This window comes from Maylandia zebra, linkage group LG2, assembly GCF_041146795.1.
Source record: "Maylandia zebra isolate NMK-2024a linkage group LG2, Mzebra_GT3a, whole genome shotgun sequence".
Classification (NCBI taxonomy): Eukaryota; Metazoa; Chordata; class Actinopteri; order Cichliformes; family Cichlidae; genus Maylandia; species Maylandia zebra.
This window is the reverse complement of record NC_135168.1, coordinates 9,382,708-9,401,491: the sequence shown is the minus strand read 5'-3', so window position 1 is coordinate 9,401,491 and position 18,784 is coordinate 9,382,708. Positions and strand designations below refer to the sequence as shown.

The window sequence follows — 18,784 nt, the reverse complement described above, 5'->3', positions numbered from 1 at the left end:
AATGACAATAAATCATACATGTTTGCTGATTCACAGATTGACAGCCCGGAGGAACAGGGCTGTGTCGTTCCTGTGATGCGATTCAGCTTTATTTTAGTATTCATTTATTTTATTAGCTTTATTTCAGCCACTCAAACAAAACAACATTATATTAAAACAGAGTGCAGGTCTCATCCAACCATAGTTAAATATGTGCCAACTGATTCAGTACGTTTCATGTAGAAATATCTGTGGCAACCTTTTGTTGCAGCAATGATCTCAAAACACAAGGGGGGGGGGGGCTAAGATGAATGTCTGCTGTGAGGACAGGGGGTGTGCATGTGCTCAAGTCACGTGACACGTCATTTACGCAACATTTGGTCGATTTAAAAGTTACAGTGAGATAAAATCATGTTATGGATTGCACTCAGTATATTGTGCCGACATGGTGAGATTGTGTCTGTCGAGCCGAGGAGAGCGTCGCAGTGCCAAAAGCTGTAAAATGAACTATCAGGCTGGAGTGTGCTGCCACAGCACAGAGCAGTCACAGAGTCCTGCAGGCAGAAGAGGAGTGATCGTGTTAGCCACCTTACAAAACAAAAAGACATGAAGTGAAAAGCAGAGCGCAGAGTGAGGCAGAAGAAGACAGACTGGGCCAAGTCCTGCATGTGCGAGAGCGAGCGAGACCCGGGACAACGTCATCCGCCTCGCCTGGACTAGTCCGCCGGCCGGAGGAGGGACAGTGGCTGCACTGTGCAGCCGAAGACTCACTTTGATCGCACAGGAGACGAGCGACGCAACCGGTCCACCGTCCGTGCAAACTGCGCCAGGCAGCGTATTGCACGCTGGAGGACACCGAGGAAAGTCACAGTAGGAGCGGTGCTTAGTGAGAGGTGATGTCGGGGGGACATGGCTTCTTCTCCGGTCACCCCAGCATCGCTTGAAGGAGAAACACCTTCACCCACCGGGAACGAGGAGCCCGCGACCACCCGACAGGTACGACACGCCTCCGAGACCCTCTGCGCGCCCGGTAACGTTGTAACGTTTTACCGAAGTTCATTCGCAAACACACCAGTTTAAGATGGACCCGAGAATCAGCACACGGGAGCACTGGTGTCTGACTCAGCAGAAACGGCGCGACGTGCGTGTAATGCTTCGTATTTGATAACGATGGAATAATTCTTTAAAATAAGCACACAGATAAACACTGGTGGGTGGAAAAGCTCGTGTTTTGGTGAAATGAGTCCCGCCTAGTCCGGTCTACACCTCATTCAGCAAACATCTGAGTCACCCTGAGACGCCAGTGCGCGTCCTTGTGATGCAAAAAGCCGTAAGTGACACGCTGTTTACACGCAGGAGCAGTTTAACACATGCAGGTTGGGCCAGTAGGCGTTTCCTTCAATGTGACACCAAACGTGTAAATCAGTGCTGGGAGCGGATGTTGGACCTGATCAGTCTTAATCTGACAAACTGTAGTTCCTGCTCTGTTTCTAATTCAGCCCCATGACAGACAACCAGCATGTTCTCCTGTCACGTGTTATTGACACGCACATATTTAGTCCGTGTGTGGGATGTTAAAGGTGAGTTTGTTCAGGGCACGATCAGACTGAGGCCATTTCAACAGGTGCAAGGAAGTGTTAGTGTGGTTACTACGGCAGCACTGATGCCCTGATGAGTGCACATGGCTGGAATGAAAAGTCAATGCTATGTATAGCATGAACTACTTGTTGTCTAAGGCGGTGCAGAGAGTGAGCAGGAAATATCTGAGGTTGGATATTTCAGTACATACAGAGCTGTGCAGAGACATTAGGATCTTAAACTATTGTCTGTATCTGGCAAAGCGAGAATCTGAGCCTTGTGTACAAACTGTCTGGTGTTTGTTCTGGCAGGAATATGAAACTACTGTGCACAGCATGCTTATTAAGATGGCCCAGGACCAGGTCATCTTGCAGGATGGTAGTGTTACATCGAGAAGGTTCCTCTTTAATTGTTGGATTTCAGTGTGAGTTTTCTCCCTGTGCCTCTGTGGCCTCTCCCCACAGTATCTGTGTTTGTGTTTAAAGTGTTTAAAGTACAGCACTAGATGATCGTATGGGTGAATGTGACTTGTTGTAAAGCACTTTGAGTTGTTGTCTATATAAAGTCTAAATGGAAATCCACTTATGTGCAGAGGACCAGAAGATCCAGCGCATCGAAATAAAGAGTTCTTTGCTTAAACAATGAATTGTGCGATAAAATATTAATTTACAAATTCATTTTTAAGTTATTTTATTTATTCAATACAAAAGTAATTTATTATCTAGTAATTTAATTGAAAAGAAAATTCTGTTGGTTTTTGTTTTTTGCCCTTCTCCCCCGTCCCTCTTCTCAGCTGTTTCTCTTTCTTTCTCCCCTTCTTTCCCCCAGTCAAGTCTGTCCCATATTCAGTAAGTGAAAATAAAATAAACAATAAAAGGTGAATCAAATGGACCATTATGGCAAGGCTGGGATGGTCAATTTGGTAAAGTAAAGCCGTTGGGCATCTTTCTTTGCCTTTAGACAACAATTCTGATGCAAAAGAGCCAAACGGGACAGGCAAAATAAATAAATAAAATAAAATAAATATTTATAAATCAGTATTTGAAAATAAATAATTATTCCATTAATAAATACTTCAAATCAGAAAAAAAAGAAATAAAATCTCAATAAAAACCTCACATCAAAAATCCTTTTCCTGTGTCGTCTCATGTCCAACATCTGTGTAGGCAGAGTGTAAACACAGAGGCTGAATGGCCTTTGGTATAGGTGCAAAGCTAAGACTGTCTAATATATATATATATATATGTGTGTGTGTGTGTGTTTCTGTGGTTCAGCATCATAATGCTGAACCACAGAAACACACACACACACACATATATATATATGTATATATATTAGGGGTGCAACGATATTCGTATCGATATTGAACCGTTTGATACAGTGCTTTCGGTTCAGTACACATATGTATCGAACAATACAATATTTTTAATTTATTTCATCAACTTTCCTTCTGACGATGCTGTCTGTGTTGAGCGCTCAGTGGATCTGTGTTCGACTACTCCGCCTAGGCTGCACTGTCGAGCACAGATCCACTGAGCGCAGCGCAAGCTAGCGAGACAGAAGCTAAGCTCGTTGCAACATGGCAAACTGAACCTCCCCCACCCTCATTCAGATCTGGTGTTTGGAATTATTTTGGTTTTCATGTGACGTATGACCCTGAAGGTAAGCGCGTCATGGACTAAAGTAAAACAGTATGTTGGATGTGCCACGCAATGCTCAATTACATGGGTGGGAACTAGTGTGTTAGCGCAGTTAGCTCGTTAACGTGTTGACGCCGTCCAGCCCCACGCACGGGGCGATCTGCAGTAGCTCGTTAACGGAGATTTGCCGTGTTGTGGCGTTAAGGTCATTTCAGATTAACGCTGACAGCACTAGTGGGAACACAACGAATATGACTGCACATTTACTCCGACATCATCCTGGTGCAAAGACAAGTGGAAGCAGACAAAACAACAAGCACCATGCTACAAACTTTACCCGAGTCATTTAGACAGCTGTTAGCACAGGATTCTCCTTATGGGGACCTGATATGTTTAATATGCTGCTGAGAATATAGCCCAGAAGAAGCGTATAGTATAGCTTTTATTTTGAAAGAGACATTTCTCTGTAATAAACTCTCTTTTCCAAAGATGAGCGATTCCTCCATCAGATAGATTTATTTATTTTTTATTACTTTGTTGTTTCAGCAACATTAAATTTAAAAACTGTACGTTTGAGTTCAAATATATATTTATAATTTTAATAACTGACAAATTAAAAAGGCATGAACATTTTTTTTGTATCGAAAAAATATCGAACCGTGACACCAAAGTATCGAACTGAACCGAACCGTGAATTTTGTGTATCGTTGCACCCCTAATATATTTGTATATATGTGTGTGTGTATTTATACATCAATCCATTTTCTTGCTTATGGAGTTCAGGGCCTGGGACCTACTCCATGTCAGCTTTCAGTGTTTATGAACATGAACATTATGAACTCATGACTCCCTTGGGAAGCCTATGGTTTTTCATAGGCAGGGGATATTTGTTTTATCACAGTTCATTACCAAACAGAGCAGGGTTCTAGTTGATTTGTGGCTTTTAGGATATTATGTACAGGTGTGTAAAAGTGGAGTGAATATAATTACAAACAGCAATGCTAGTGGAGTGATGACAGACAGGGCGGTTGGGGGGTGGTGAACAGTTTGCCAACAGTTCTGCCCCTGTAGAGAAGGACATCTGCCATTTCTTTTTCCTTTTAGTCAAACAATTCAGGTAGTGATGAAAGAAAATCAGACTGTGGCAGTGCTTGCAGCAGGTAACGGAGTGATAATGCAGAGTTTTTACTGCAGTGGACAGTCCCTAGTGTGACCATCGCTGGAACCAACCAGCTGATTTACACCATGGCAGCAGTCATCAGTGAAGTTCTTGGCTGCAACATGAACAATCTCAAGTAGCAATGCTACTAAACTTGCTGGAGAACTTTTAGTTCAGGCCACTTGATGAGTTTCACACAGTACTGCATATTATTTTATTAGGTTGGCACAAATGTAGGATTGTGTTTGTGATATCACGATGTGTCTGTTTCCTTTTCATATTACACTAAAGAGATCATCGCCTACAAGCCTTCGTAAACGAACAGCATGTCTATAAAAGCCCATTCATCATCCGGCCCTCCTGCTCAAACACAACCATGTAGCGCTCATCCCTCCACCCGTCTCATTCAGCATCCACATACATGTTGCAGGGAACGGGAAATAGAGTAGAGCAGCAAAGCTTGATTTCCTTTAGGATTGGTTAAACTAAAAGACGTTGACAAGGAATTTTAAGGGTTTTAGGAAGCATAAAACCGAAATCAGTTGTATTGGATACGAGTATAAATGAGTGCTTAGGCTCATGCAAGAAAAAACATCTTAGACAGGATATGACAAAACGTACTGTGATACAATTCTTCATTACTACAGCTCTTTGAGTGCTTTTGTAAAAAGTCAAATCTGTGTGCTCCATTAAACCCTGTAGAAGTTGTTTCGAATGCTGACAGTGGACAAACAAAGTTGTCATTTAGCTTAAACATTAACAGTAGAAAAGGCCCGATAGGAATCTAACATCCTTGGAATCAAGCTGTGGGAGTGAGTTTTGAAACCTTTCTGTAGGACTGCTTTAAACTTGCCTTCTTGGTGATGTGTTGTCTGATGTCTTGTTTGACTTGAGCAGATTCTTTACGTGCTTTAAGTTTCTAACACATTTGCTTTAACCAGTAATTGAAACTGCTGAGTAGGAAGTACTAAAGTGGGTGTTGAGCATGTTGGGTGTGTCCTTATTACCTGTTTCGATGTTTTCTTTTAATTGAAAGCGTTTCATGAATATGAAATGCTTCTGCGTAATGTTAAACGTTATAAAATATTCTTATGATTTAAACTCTGTATTCATGGCTTATTCTTTCCTGGCCTTTCCTGTAAGCACTTTTATGCTCGGTGGTAAAATATCACAGAACTAGCAGTTTGGCGAGTGTCATACCGCCTGGATTAGTGGCTCAGCTGGTAATTCAGAGATTTATGTAGCTTAGTTTGCTGTGTCATGCTGATTTGGGGAGACTGGACACAGACCTGAGTCATTCTCTTCTGGGTGATCACAGTGGTTACTCTCCTCCCTTCCTCATCTCACCCTGCAAAGAAATCTTTGTTGTTCTGCCTTGACCTCTTCCTCTGTGTTAGTTTGCTGTCCTTTCATTAGCTAGCTTTAGGACTTCTCCTCTCCTCCATGAATGTATCCCCACTAATCCCATTACATGCTTGTCCTTGTCCCACATTTATCAAACATACTTTTTAAAATCAAACAGTTAGAAATGACATTCATTACTTCATTATGTAACATGTCCCTGTGATCTAAACAGCCTGTTAGCCCTCGGAGCACATTTAAGTAAATTGAAATAATTGTGCCAATAAATTAGATTTGAAAGCTCTTATTCTAATTTTCTGTTTTGATGATATTTGGGATATGCTGTTTATGTAGAACAGCTAAAACTAGTTCTTTATATTCCCATATAAATGATAAACACACATTATTTACAAAACACTGCCCGGTGGACGCCAAAGGACGGCCTGTTTTGATTACGCTGGGATCTTTTTGGAGCGCACATTTTTGGTCTACGATCAAAGCTGCCACACCACGCTGGATTAATCTCCCAGTAGCTGAGTTTATGAAGTCATAAGAAAGGAATGTCCCACACGTTCCTGCTGTTACACCATATTTGGACTGGGACACCTTTGCTAACCTCTGTTGCTCAATGACACACTGATTTGAATCTGGAGGTGCTGGCGACATATTTGCAGCAGTGTGGGTTCACAGAGGCTGTTTGGACTCTGAGCATGTGACACACCAGTAGCGTGCCACACTGGGCCTCTCGGGGTGGCGTACAGTGTCACTGTGTGTGTCTATTTAAGTGTTTGTCGTGTAAATGAGGACAACCAAGATATGTGAAGTATAGAGTGGTGTACCACATTGACAGGTTAATGTCAGTGTGAGTGTGTGTAGCAGTTTGTGTGGCCAGAGAAGGTCAGCAGCTTCCAGAGGACAAAGCGCTTGTGTTCTTCCACAATCGCCCGTTTGATCAGACAGATCATTTGGCATCTGTCAGGCTAAAAACAACAACACAACATGAAACCAAGCATACGCTCTGCAGTCCTGCAGCTAACTCCTGACAGTCTGTCTGCTGTAGGCTGAAGAAATCAGGGGCTCATTCATCTGCACCTGTCAGCGTCTTTATGCTAACAATAGATCAAACAGTATGTGTCCACAGGATGTGTAATGTTGAAGGTTACCGTACATCCTTATCTCCAGCACTGAGAATCAGTTATCACTGATCGCTGTCTCTGCTTTGTTTTGACATATTTCATATTTATATATTTCATATTTATAAGGTAAATACCCTACAACATTACAGAGAAGAAGAAGTAACCCCAGGCTCGGTGAGGGGCAGCCATCTGCCGTCACCAGCTGGAGGTGATGAGTGGAAGACTCGATAGGCCACTCTTATTTTCATCCACTGCTTTGTTACCTCGACACGATGTTTTGGATCATCGTCATGCTTGAACATCCATCTTCATGGGACGAAGGTTCCTCGTCACAGTACGATACGCGGTCCTGTCTATTGGCCCCTCCATGCAGGGAGGTCATGTTGTGCTCTTAGCAGAAAAGTGACCCATGTTTCCACCGCTTTACTGTGGGGGCGGTGTTCTTTGGTTTTTAGTGATTGTGAGGACGTTTTCACAGACAAACCGTCACAAAAAAACCCCATTAAGTGCCAAAATAACATAAACCTGTAGTTTTAAAATTTTTAAAAAACTTCTCAACAGAAAATCTGTTTAAACAAAAAGGTTTTGAAGTGCTTTTTAAAAGAATGGACAGAGTCAGCTGTAGACTGGTGCAGAGCCTTGGTGGTTTCTCTAATCCAGCACAGAGGCCAGTACATTAATCTAAATGCAGTGATGGAAACGCATTGATAATTTCTTCCAGTTCAGCAGAGGAGACCATGTTTCACAATTTAGAAATGTTAGGAGTGAGATAAAGATTTTACACAGTTGAAACTCAGAGAAGACTCAAACATTACACCAAGATTTTGAATGCTGAACTTAGCATGTGAACAAAAACAGAATAGAATGCATTTTATTGTCACTACACACATGCACAATAAGCTTCAGAGCATCTCCTATTCAGTGCAGACGTGGGAAAGAAAGGGGGTGAGTTGCACAGTTCTGCAGCACTATCTACAAATATAGAAACAAAACATAGTGCTATATATTACAGTGTGGGTTACTGCACGTAAATTAAGTGTTGCACTGTGGTGATGATAGTTGTGTAGTCTGTGTATAGAGGTCCTACATTGGGGGGTGGAACTGTGTTTATCATGTGTGAGTTCAGGTTACGGGTGGAAAAAACTGTTGTGAGTCTGTGGGTCTCCTTGCTGATGCACCTGTAGCGCCTCCCTGAGGGAAGCAGGTTGAACAGGTTAGAACCGGACTGGAGCTGTCATGGATAATGCTTGCTGCTCTGCTGAGGCAGCGGGAGGAATAAATGTCCATCAGGGAGGGGAGAGGGCAGCCGATGATCTTCTGTGCTGTCTTGACCACACTCTGAAGCCTCTATCCGCCTTAGTGCAGCTGCCGTACCATACCGTGATGTCAGCAGCAGGTTGGAGTTCAGCTTGTACTTCCTGAAGACTCGCAGGAAGTGCAGCCGCTGTTGGGCCTTCTTGACGACCGCTGAGATGTTGTCTGTCCAGGAGGTGTCAGCAGAGATGAGGACACCAAGGAACCGGGAGGTGTGGACCCTCTCCACACACTCCCCGTTGATGTAGAGGGGGGCCAAGTCAGTGCCTCCTGATGTTGACAATGACCTCTTTGGTTTTCTTAGTGTTCAGTCCCAGGCTGTTTTCTGAACACCATGCTGCCAACTTTAGGACTCTTTATGCTGATTCTTTCATCCGGGCTGGACTTCTTATCCTTGACTGAAACTTGGCTTTGCCCTGGTGAGTTCTTTTCTTTCTCAGAACCAACCCGATTCACCTTTCTGAGCTCACCCCAGTCCACTGACAGAGGTGGAGGGCCAGCTTCAGTTTTTAAAAACAAATTCACTGTGGTGTGCCTCAAGGATCTGTGCTCGGCCCAGTTCTTTTTCCTTGTACATGCTGCCTTTGGGAGTAATACTTAAAAAATATAACATTTCCTTTCACTGCTACACCGACGACATAAAAATTTATTTCCCTTTGACATCAGATGTCTCTACGTCTCTGGAACCCCTGTTTGACTGTCTAAATGAGGTCCAAACGTGGTCACGTCTCTCACACTGAACGAGGATAAGACAGAAGTTATAGTTTTTGATAGTCACACCCCGCTGGAACAACTTACTGATGCCTTAGGGCCCCTTGGTAGCCATCTCTCACTCACTGTTAGAAACCTTGGTGTTTTCCTGGACAGCTCAAGAAATCGACCTCCTCTGTGGTAAAAAACAGTTTCTACCAGCTGCGTCAGATATCTAAAGCAAAGCCATACCTCCCTTTGAAGGACCTTAAAAAACTCATTCATGGTCTTATCACTTCCAGATTAGACTACTGTAATTCTCTCTACTCGGGCCTCCCACCTTCCTCTATTCACCGGCTCCAGTTAGTTTGAAATGCAGCTGCGCGTCTCTTAACTGGAACTAGAAATTATGCCCACATCACACCAGTTTTAGCCAACCTACGTTGGCTCCCTGTTGATTATCGTACCAATATTCAAAATTCTTTTGTTTACCTTTAAAATTTTAAACAATTTAGCTCCCAGCTATCTATGCGAACGCCTCCATTTGTGCATCCCTAATAAGGCACTTAGATCTTCCAATCAAACGCTCCTGACGCAGCCGAGGTCTCGTCTGAAGTCCAGAGGGGATCGGGCCTTTGCTGTCGTACCTCCCAGACTCTGGAGTAACCTCCCTCTTTATATTCGTTTCTCCGAGTCCATGCAGTCTTTTAAATTGCGTCTTAAAACTTATTATTTTAGTCTGGCTTTTGATCCAAACTAGTATGTTATTTCTATTTTATTTATTTATTTATTTTGATAACACTTCTGAAGCATCAGAGCTGTCCTTGCCTGTGATAGAGCTGACCTGCCATAGGACACTGGGAAGAGTGTAAATCCAGGCTGAATTCCTTGTGTTGGACAGTATTTGTGTGCAGCAGCAGAGCGCACAAATCAAACTGTATGTTTTGGTAAGCCTGGCCTTCTTGTACTGGATGTCAGTGAGCCAGTAGCTGGTGAGTTTATCACATTAACATTTTTACTAGCAATTTCACTAGCTGGGACCACATCCTCAGTTACGATGAACGATGATGGATGAGGGAGCGTGTACTGGTGCTGCAATGTGGGGAAGGCCTCAAAGAGGACCGGCAGCTGCTCCTGGGCTCCAGGGGGGCATGAAAATGAGAACAGAGGGTATTGGTGAAGGGGGCATATATAAACTGAGGCGGCGAGAATGAGGTGTGGTCCCACTCCTGAAATTCAGATAATATCTCCACTTAGTATAAACTGGGTCAAAGAAAAAGTGCCTCTGATTGGGCTGCTTTCTACAGTTGGCTGTGAGTCCATTGCAGGGCATCAAACATGGATAAGGGGTTGTTTCAACAGTAATTCTATGATGAAAAATTAACGAGGCATTTATCAGGATCTGTATTTAATTTAATATCTATTTAACATATTTAATCAATATAAAGCTCAGTGTCTAATTTTTAGCTTGTAAAGTTGTGAAATTCATGGCAGATTCACTTCTTGGCTGTTTTGTGTTTTATTAGATAGTTGATAATAAAGAGTGTCTTTGCCTGTGGCTTTGTTAAGACTGCAGGTTTTTGTCCGCCTGACCTTTGGTGACCTTGGCGAGCTCAGGATGAACAGGCTGTCTGCTCTGTTTGGGTGTGATGCTGCCTGCAGAGACAGTCTACTCTCATGCAGACACAACATCTTTACTGATATAACGTGGTCATGGACTCTTCTCTGTTCTTCCTTATTAAATAATAGTAAAATGACTCTGCAGTTTTGATTCAAAATGCACCAGGTCTGCTCAGTCTGAATCACACCGTTAGAGCCAGACCAAATGATTGGAGCACCAATGTTAGCACTCAAAGAGTCTAAGCAGTACCACTACCAGCTTTGGCCAGTGCAGGAGTGAACATGTAGATCCATGTTCTACTGAGCAGACACTGAGCAGAGGCAACATGCAGTAAATGAATTAGTGGTCTCCACATGTTTGCACCCAAGGTTTCCCTGCTTTTGTGAGCTGAGCTGTTTTAATATTTTCCATGTAATAGATGATACTGTCCAATGCTTCCAGGACTGTGAAGATGGAAAAAATGATGTTGCAGTCGTTGCTGAAGTGTTGGTACCATTTGAAGGAAGTCATTAAAGCGCCAGAGCGAGCAGACAAGGCAAGCACTCAAAGAATGTGGAAGGCAGTCGGGGAAAGTTGCCATGGACGGACTTGATTCCTCCCAGCCCCAAACAGCTTTTATACTGTGGACAAAAATACATGAAAGTGTGTGTGTGTACCTGTTTAGATGTCTCTGTGGGGACCAAGAATTGGAATGTTACTATACTTGTGGGGACCAACAGTCATTTATGAGGACAAAAGTGCCTCACGAGTTTGAGACTCACAATGTGGTTCTAGTGTCAGGGTTACAGTTAGGTTATGGTTAGGTTTAGGTTGAGCGTTAACCATTCATTATTGATGGTTACAGTGAGCGGCTAGGATGTGTCCTCACTAAGATATCAAAACTAGAATGTGTGTGTGTGTGTGTGTTAGTGAAAGGAACTGTAACTGGTCCCAGTAGCAGCAGGATACAAACGCCATAATGACACAGCTGCCTCTCGTCTGCCTTCCTCCCCTGAGTGAAATAAGATATTTGGGACCTTTGAATAGTTTTTTGAAAATATTTTTTTGTTTAAAGAAAGGAAAGAGAAGTTTAATCCTTTAACTATTTAACTGTTAGGTGTCAATCCCTGGGAGGGTTTCCCCCTTTTATTTGGCGTGGAGTCAGAATTATGGCTTCTCCACACTGTGGAAGTAGCTCTTTGACACAGTCGAGCAGTCATTGGTCATAACAGGATCATTTAAGACTCGATGATGAATAAGACTGTTGAAGTGCATGAGAAGGATCTCATATAAAACAGTCTGTGTCTGCTCCTCAATTCAATTTAATTCAGAAGACCCCTATGAGTGCAAGATCAAGGAAACAGTTCACCCTGCCTGGGATAGTGTTACCAGGGCCCTGCCCTGGAGCCAGGCCCGGGGAGGGTGCCAGAAGCTGTACATCTGGTGGCCGGGCACTGGTCCATGGGGCCTGGCTGGGCACAACCCGAAAAAGGGACATGGGCCCATTCTTATGCAGGCCCACCACCTGCAGTGGGCGCCATAGGGGTCGCATGCAATGTGTGCCACGTGGCAGCCAGGATCAGAGGCCATGGTGGACGGATCCCTGGCTACCAAGACCAAGACTAGACTTAGTGTCTCCTAGTCATTGAAGAACTCTGACTTGCTTCCTGTTCTAGTTGTTCTCTGGAAAAAAATCTGCAGGTCAAACAGGTGCACATACAAAGAGCACATTATTGATTAAAGCCTGGAAAACAACTGAGGCATTTGTCAGCCCGGCACGCTTGAAATGTCCAAGTGTTGAAAACAGTTTTCCATTCGTCACCTCCCCAATGTCCACCAGATGGAACGTGTTTCTAAGATCAAGCTTAGTGAAGATTATTGCTCTATGTAGTGGCTAAAAGCTCCAGCTGAAGCTGTTCTACAGTGGCTGGATGCAAAGCCCAATCACCATATAACACAACGCCTCGCAGATTCATTCCCCATTCTGACTCTGGGATGTGTTGCACTCAGAGAGAGGAAATGTTTGCTGCTATTAGCGTGAATGCATCCCTCCCCGATGGCTAATATAAGCCCCCATGGTGGTATTGTCAATCCTCACAAGAACAGTAGGAAGCGCCTGAAGAAACCACCCAGCGCTGAAACCCTCTTAAACAGCCAAGCCAGACCACCAGGATGGCTGAGCCATCATACCCAGTAGCCGAAGGTATAATCTAAAGGGGACTGTTTTGTGCAGGCGAAAAAGAGTCAGGAATGCTGTGAGCAGGGCTTTGGAAGCTCTGCCATAGCCACCACCAAACAACTGAGTTATTTTTACACATCGGCTAGCATCTGGCCAATCCACCACCTTTCATTGCTCATGCCGTTACAAAATAAACAAACAAAACAAAACCCATCAACCCATAAATACGAAGAATCACTGTCGGCCCACCAGGCAAATGCCCAGTATGCCCGATTGAAGGCACTCACAGCTATGGCCTCTGGCAGAGTGATGTAAAAGAGATGGAGTCCAGAGATAAACCCAGAATTGTTATGTGTTGTACTAGAGACAACACACTCGTTTTGCAGGATCCACCTGTGTTATCGCACAGGGAGAATTGATGTGGCCATTCTTCAGTCCTTCTCTATCACTCCTCCTGAGTAAGTCTGCTCAGCTGCACTGACTTCTCACGATGTTCTTGATGAGGAAGCTGATCGTGACTTGTAGTTTCTTTCAGTATTCAGTTATGGCAGTGGTGTCCAAACCCAGGCCACGAGTGTCCTGCAGGTGTTAGACGTGTCCAGCTGATTTAAATGGCTCAACATGCCTTGAAGTTCTCCAGACGCCTGGTAATGAACTAATCATTTGATTCAGGTGTGTAGACCCAGGGTGAGATCTAAAACCTGCAGGACACCGGCCCTCGAGGCCTTGAGCTGGCCAAGTTATGAAGCTAACTATTCTCAAGGCTAATGTAACAAGTTCTTCAAATGATTTCGTTTGCAGTACGTATTTTTCAGACCATAAGCTGCAGGGGATTATAAGGCACATTAAGCGAAACAAAGCAGTCAGATAAATCAAACTTTATTAAACTCATTCTTCTTGCTTCCTCCACTTCTCTACCATTGATTCATTAATGTTGAATTCTCTGGCAGCGGCTCTATTCCCATGTTGTTGCAGTATATTAATGACTAACCTCGTATTGTGGATGGATTATCTCAGTTGTTCTCCTGACTGAAGTTTGGTCCGTTTACAGCAGGGGTGTCAAACTCAAATACACAGTGGGCCAAAATTCAAAACTGGAACAAAGTCGCGGGCTAACGTTAATATTTATTGAAATATATTTATTCCTCCAGATATAAGAATGAATCTTTTCTTATGGACTCAAACACGTTTTGCTGAAAAACTGAATATGGAACAAGCAAAGCTTAATACTAAACAATATATATATTAGCTGTATAATACCAGTAGGCCAGCTCTGATAGTAATTTGGTATGGCTTCGCGGGCCAAATGTAATTAGGTTGCGGGCCAAATTTGGCCCGCGGGCCAGAGTTTGACACCTATGGTTTACAGCAGGGGTGTCAAACTCCAGGCCTCGAGGGCCGGTGTCCTGCAGGTTTTAGAGCTCACACTGGGTCAACACACCTGAATCAAATGATCAGTTGATTACCAGGCCTCTGGAGAACTTCAAGAGATGTTGAGGAGGTCATTTAGCCATTTGAATCAGCTGTGTTGGATCAAGGACACATTTAAAACCTGCAGGACACCGGCCCTCGAGGTCTGGAGTTCGACACCTGTGGTTTACAGCATCCTGCCATGCGATTGCATTTGTCTCTAACCATCAGGAACCCTCACGTTAACTTTTATCGAGTGGAAAAGTGTTAGTGTTCGTCCTCCAGCTTCACTGTGTTTATGCTAACATAGCTGTGTCGCTAGCGATCACGTAGCACATCATTATATAGCAGCTAGCCCAACTTCAGTAACCCTACAAACGTCACTGCTGTTTAGTTTTCTGTCTTCATTTATGTTGGAAGTGACAGCAGAGCTGTACGTTTTAATTTGTTCAGAAATCTCTCAGTCAGAACATGCTATATCATGCTTAGGCACTAGCAAAACCAGTGAGCTACCTTCCGCTAACTTCCTGCTAACTTCCTGTTAACTTCTAAGTCCGTTAAATATAATAAATTCTGTTTTCATGGATGCCTGGATGTTAAACTTCATAGTTACACCTGGTAAAGCAGCAACACTGATCGTTTTATTAAAGATGAAAGAATTTAGACCGTTTTTAACTCTCAGTGATGTCGCAGCGTTCGTTTGACTTTGGGTCCTGAAGGACGGAGTTTAGGACCCAGATTACTCCCAGATTTAAGAGCACCTTAGTCCGAAAAATATGGCAATAATGACGGCCGCTTGCATGTTCTACAAAAAAATGGTGCTTTGTTGTGTATCTGACGGACAAACACCAAACCAGTTCCACACCACTGAAGTTGCAGCATTTTTACAAACCAATTCTGGTTCATGTGTTTCACTCAACGATCCGCTTTCCCCCTTCTCATTCTCTATCGCCACCATGTGGGTATGAAAACAAAGGCACTGCGCATGCGCACTTTACCCATATTGTATCGCGATATTTTATTTTTTTATCGTTGCCCAACATTAAACCAGTATTACCATGAGCAGTATGATGTGGCACAGCCATAGGTGGGCTGGTAGGAATGCTGCGGAGGGAGGAGAGAATGGGTTAGCCAGAGTCTAGAGTGAGATGTACACTTACAGAGAGAGTCGAAACCATCCTACCGGGCGATGTGGTGACAAGAAGCAGGTAGTAAGCGACGTAACAGGCGTGTCTTTTCCTCTGTAGAGCTAACACTCCTGCTGTTTTACTTCTGTACTCCTGTGCATACGTCAAGGATGTCACAATCACATTTTACAGCATCCATGTTATATTAGAGATACTTTAGTCCCATCAAAGTAGTGTACTGTTGTTGTTTGCTCCATTGCAACAAAACATGCAATGATATTATACTGAATTGCACCAGTTTTTAGGACGTCTATCTTTTACTTTCTGTGGGTTTTTCACTGCTTCTCTGCGATCAGATGAATTGTGCACACTATTTGCTCTTCCACAGCTTTATTTTTTAGTCTCTGAATGCTCCCATCACTTCTGTGATGACAAAAGTCATGATTATGCCATAGTCAGTCTATTTATATAGACCAAAGGCTCATCAGCAGATCCAAACCGACAGAAAGGCCACGGTTTCCTAAGAATAGAGCACTTACCAGTTATTCACATTGAAATGTCCTGTAACGTAGACACCGTTATCATGGTTTTGTTAACCTTAAAGAACAAAACTATGTGCCTGTTTAAATATTTATGGTCTGTATATACATTAATAATATTTACCATTAAAGGCAGTTTACTTTATACCTAGATCATCGATCACAGTCCATCGATCGGCTTCCTGCTTTACTTCCTCATTGATGACTGAGATGCTGCAATTTAGTCCTCCAAAATATTAAGCAGGGTGCACGCCATCCCATCAGTTTCCATACTCCTGACATAGAGTGAGATTTCCTGAAGCCTTGCTATTTATAGCTGCAGGAGGCAGCTTCTAGCTTCTCCCTGGAGGAAGCTGTCCTTGTTTTTGTCTTCATCAAAAAACCTTAAAATCTAAAAATACAGACACCAGGTTCTTTGTTGGGCTTCTCTTTGTGGTTTGCTGTGGCTTTGCATCTGCTCTGCATCCCTGACCATCAATGTCACCAACATGTGTTCAATGATCAGCCAGTTCACCTCTGAGGGACTTTGGTCTATTCAAACTGGCTGAGATGCTGTGGCTTAAAAAGGCGGTTCAGACTTGAAAACCCTCCGATGGGCTGAATTATAACTCTAATAAGAATAAATAGCTACATTTACAACCTGCATGTTGTGTTTACTTGTGTTGTCTGTGTCTAATATGAACATTTTGTTGATGATCTGAAACATTCAAATGTAACATTTTTGGATTCATTCCTGTGGAGCTCAGGTCGGCACTCCCAGTCAGCGAGCCATGGCATGTATGTGTATGTGGAGACATGTGTCTGTATGTTCGCATGCATGTATTTATACATACATGTATGCATGTGCGTGTATGTTTGTATGGGTGTATCCGTATGTTTGCAGGTGCATGTATAACTTGTACATATCGTTCTTGTGTGAATGTAAATTTGTCTGTGATTGTGTAAATACTTCACACACATGGAGAAATGTCAAACAGCCTTTCATTGTTCTTGTAACAGTGACAATAAAAGCTATTCTATTCTATTCTATTCTATTGCTCTGTCATGCATTCTTGCATCTCTTGCCTGCAAGCACACTTTGCAGAGTGCACTCTGTAGTTTATTTTACATAATAGTTAATACAGTACTTGTATTTAAGTGTATTTCGGTTTAGTTTTTTACATCTCATAGCACTGCAAACACTTATAAAGCATAAAGTTTACTGAGAACCGATTAGTAATTAGGGATGGGTACCGGTGTCCGGTGCCATGATGGCACCGGTTCTGACATAAACAGTGGTAACCAGACTGAAAGGCAGCGCACATTTCGGTGCTTTATTTCTGTGCTTTTTTTTTCCTGAGCTGTGATACACTTTAGATTCTAGCCAATCATTTTACGTTTCCGAGGATAGTAGGCGGGCCCAGGTACGTACGTTCTTTTAGAGCAGAGCTCCAGATTAAAAATGCCCAAGGCGAAGCGGTCAAAGTCTGGCTGTACTTCACAGCAGAAGATGCAAACTCAGCAGCAACAAGTGCTTTAAGCTGATACTGTGATACTGTCAAAGGAGGTAACACCTCGAATCTGATGACACACCTGGCGACGCATAGCGAGACCTCACACCGTGCACATCTACTGCGGGTGTGGTGCCTGTTATCGGACCCGGAGTTAGCAACATCCCCAAAAACCTGAAGAGGAGAGTCCTGGCCCCTAGCCCTGCCAGTGTAGCAGAAATGATGAGGATGATGATGCAGCAGCAGCCGTTCTTCTCTGCCTGAGTAGCTTAATGTTGTTCGTGTGTAATTTACGTTGAGTAGGCTAACCACGTTATTACATTAATGCATGTAAGGTGAACTAGCAAACATCATCATAGCTACATGCGGCTGTCCTCTTGTTTGATGGCAGATACTCCCTTCACCCTGGCCAAAAAGGCTAAAATGACCAAAGAAAAAGTGGGAAACAGCTAAACATGAGAGGTTTTTGGACAAAGTTTGTGTTTTTTCCATTGTTTAAGCACTGCTTCCAGCCAAGAGTGATACCATATATGCCCCATAGCTGCAGAAAAGGCTAACATTGTTATCTTTTTACAAAAAAACAGCTGAACATGAGAGGTTTTTGGACCAATTTTGTGTTCTCCATTCGTTAAGCACCGGTTTGAGCACCGTTTAAGCACCGGCACCGTTTCAAAAGTAACGGTTTGGCACCGGTATCGGATAAAACCTAAACGATACCCATCCCTATTAGTAATAAGAGCCTTCTTGTAGTTCCACTAAACTGCACGATAAATCATAGAAGTAATTCAGACAGGGAGTTTTACAGTGGGGCAAAAAAGTATTTAGTCAGCCACCGATTGTGCAAGTTCCCCCACCTAAAATGATGACAGAGGTCAGTAATTTGCACCAGAGGTACACTTCAACTGTGAGAGACAGAATGTGAAAAAAAAATCCATGAATTCACATGGTAGGATTTGTAAAGAATGTAAGTAATGGTAATGGTAAATGGTAAATGCACTGGTTCTTATATAGCACTTATATAGCACTCTTCTACCCTCCCTAAGCACTAAACCAGTTCCAGAGCATCTAATAAAAGCACTGGCAGCAACAGGGGCCAGTATCCCGCCCAAGGTGACTTTGGCACGCAGACTGGAGCAGCCGGGGATCGAACTACCGACTGACGTCCTGAGCCACAGTCGCCTCTTTTCCAGTAGAACATAACTGCCTCAGCTCAACTTGACTCTACTCGACTCTGTTTCTCAGTTACAGTTGAGCACCACCTCAGTGTGGGTGGGGCTGTTACAGCAACACAACCTGAAAGTCCCGTGATGTCATTTGTATGTGACGCAAACACAACAAGCGATGACATCCCGGTGATGGAACATCTGCACCCCGTCACTGGACTTCCTGTGTAGCCGTTTCCCTCGTTGCCAGGCAGGTTTGAGTCTTGAAGGGTTCGCTCTCATAACTGATCCAGTGATGTCACTTCCTGGCCATCAGTGGCATGTATCTGGGACACAAACTGGGCTTGGAACTGGGTGAGAGATGAAACTCTGAGAAGCTCTTCAGACGACGCTGACCTGCATGACTGAGGACCTGCACAGACTTGCTGCCTCGCTCTTT

At 43.5% G+C, this 18,784-nt stretch overlaps 1 long non-coding RNA gene across 1 annotated transcript in view; it reads left to right on the top strand.

The window, feature by feature from the left end:
• Window positions 1-305: 305 nt before the first annotated feature.
• LOC112434219 (uncharacterized) overlaps window positions 306-18,784 on the top strand; it is a 48,467-nt gene continuing 29,988 nt past the window's right edge. Inside the window, exon 1 of the long non-coding RNA XR_013100471.1 lies at window positions 306-975. This is a non-coding gene — a long non-coding RNA (uncharacterized LOC112434219). The remainder of the gene's footprint in view (window positions 976-18,784) is intronic.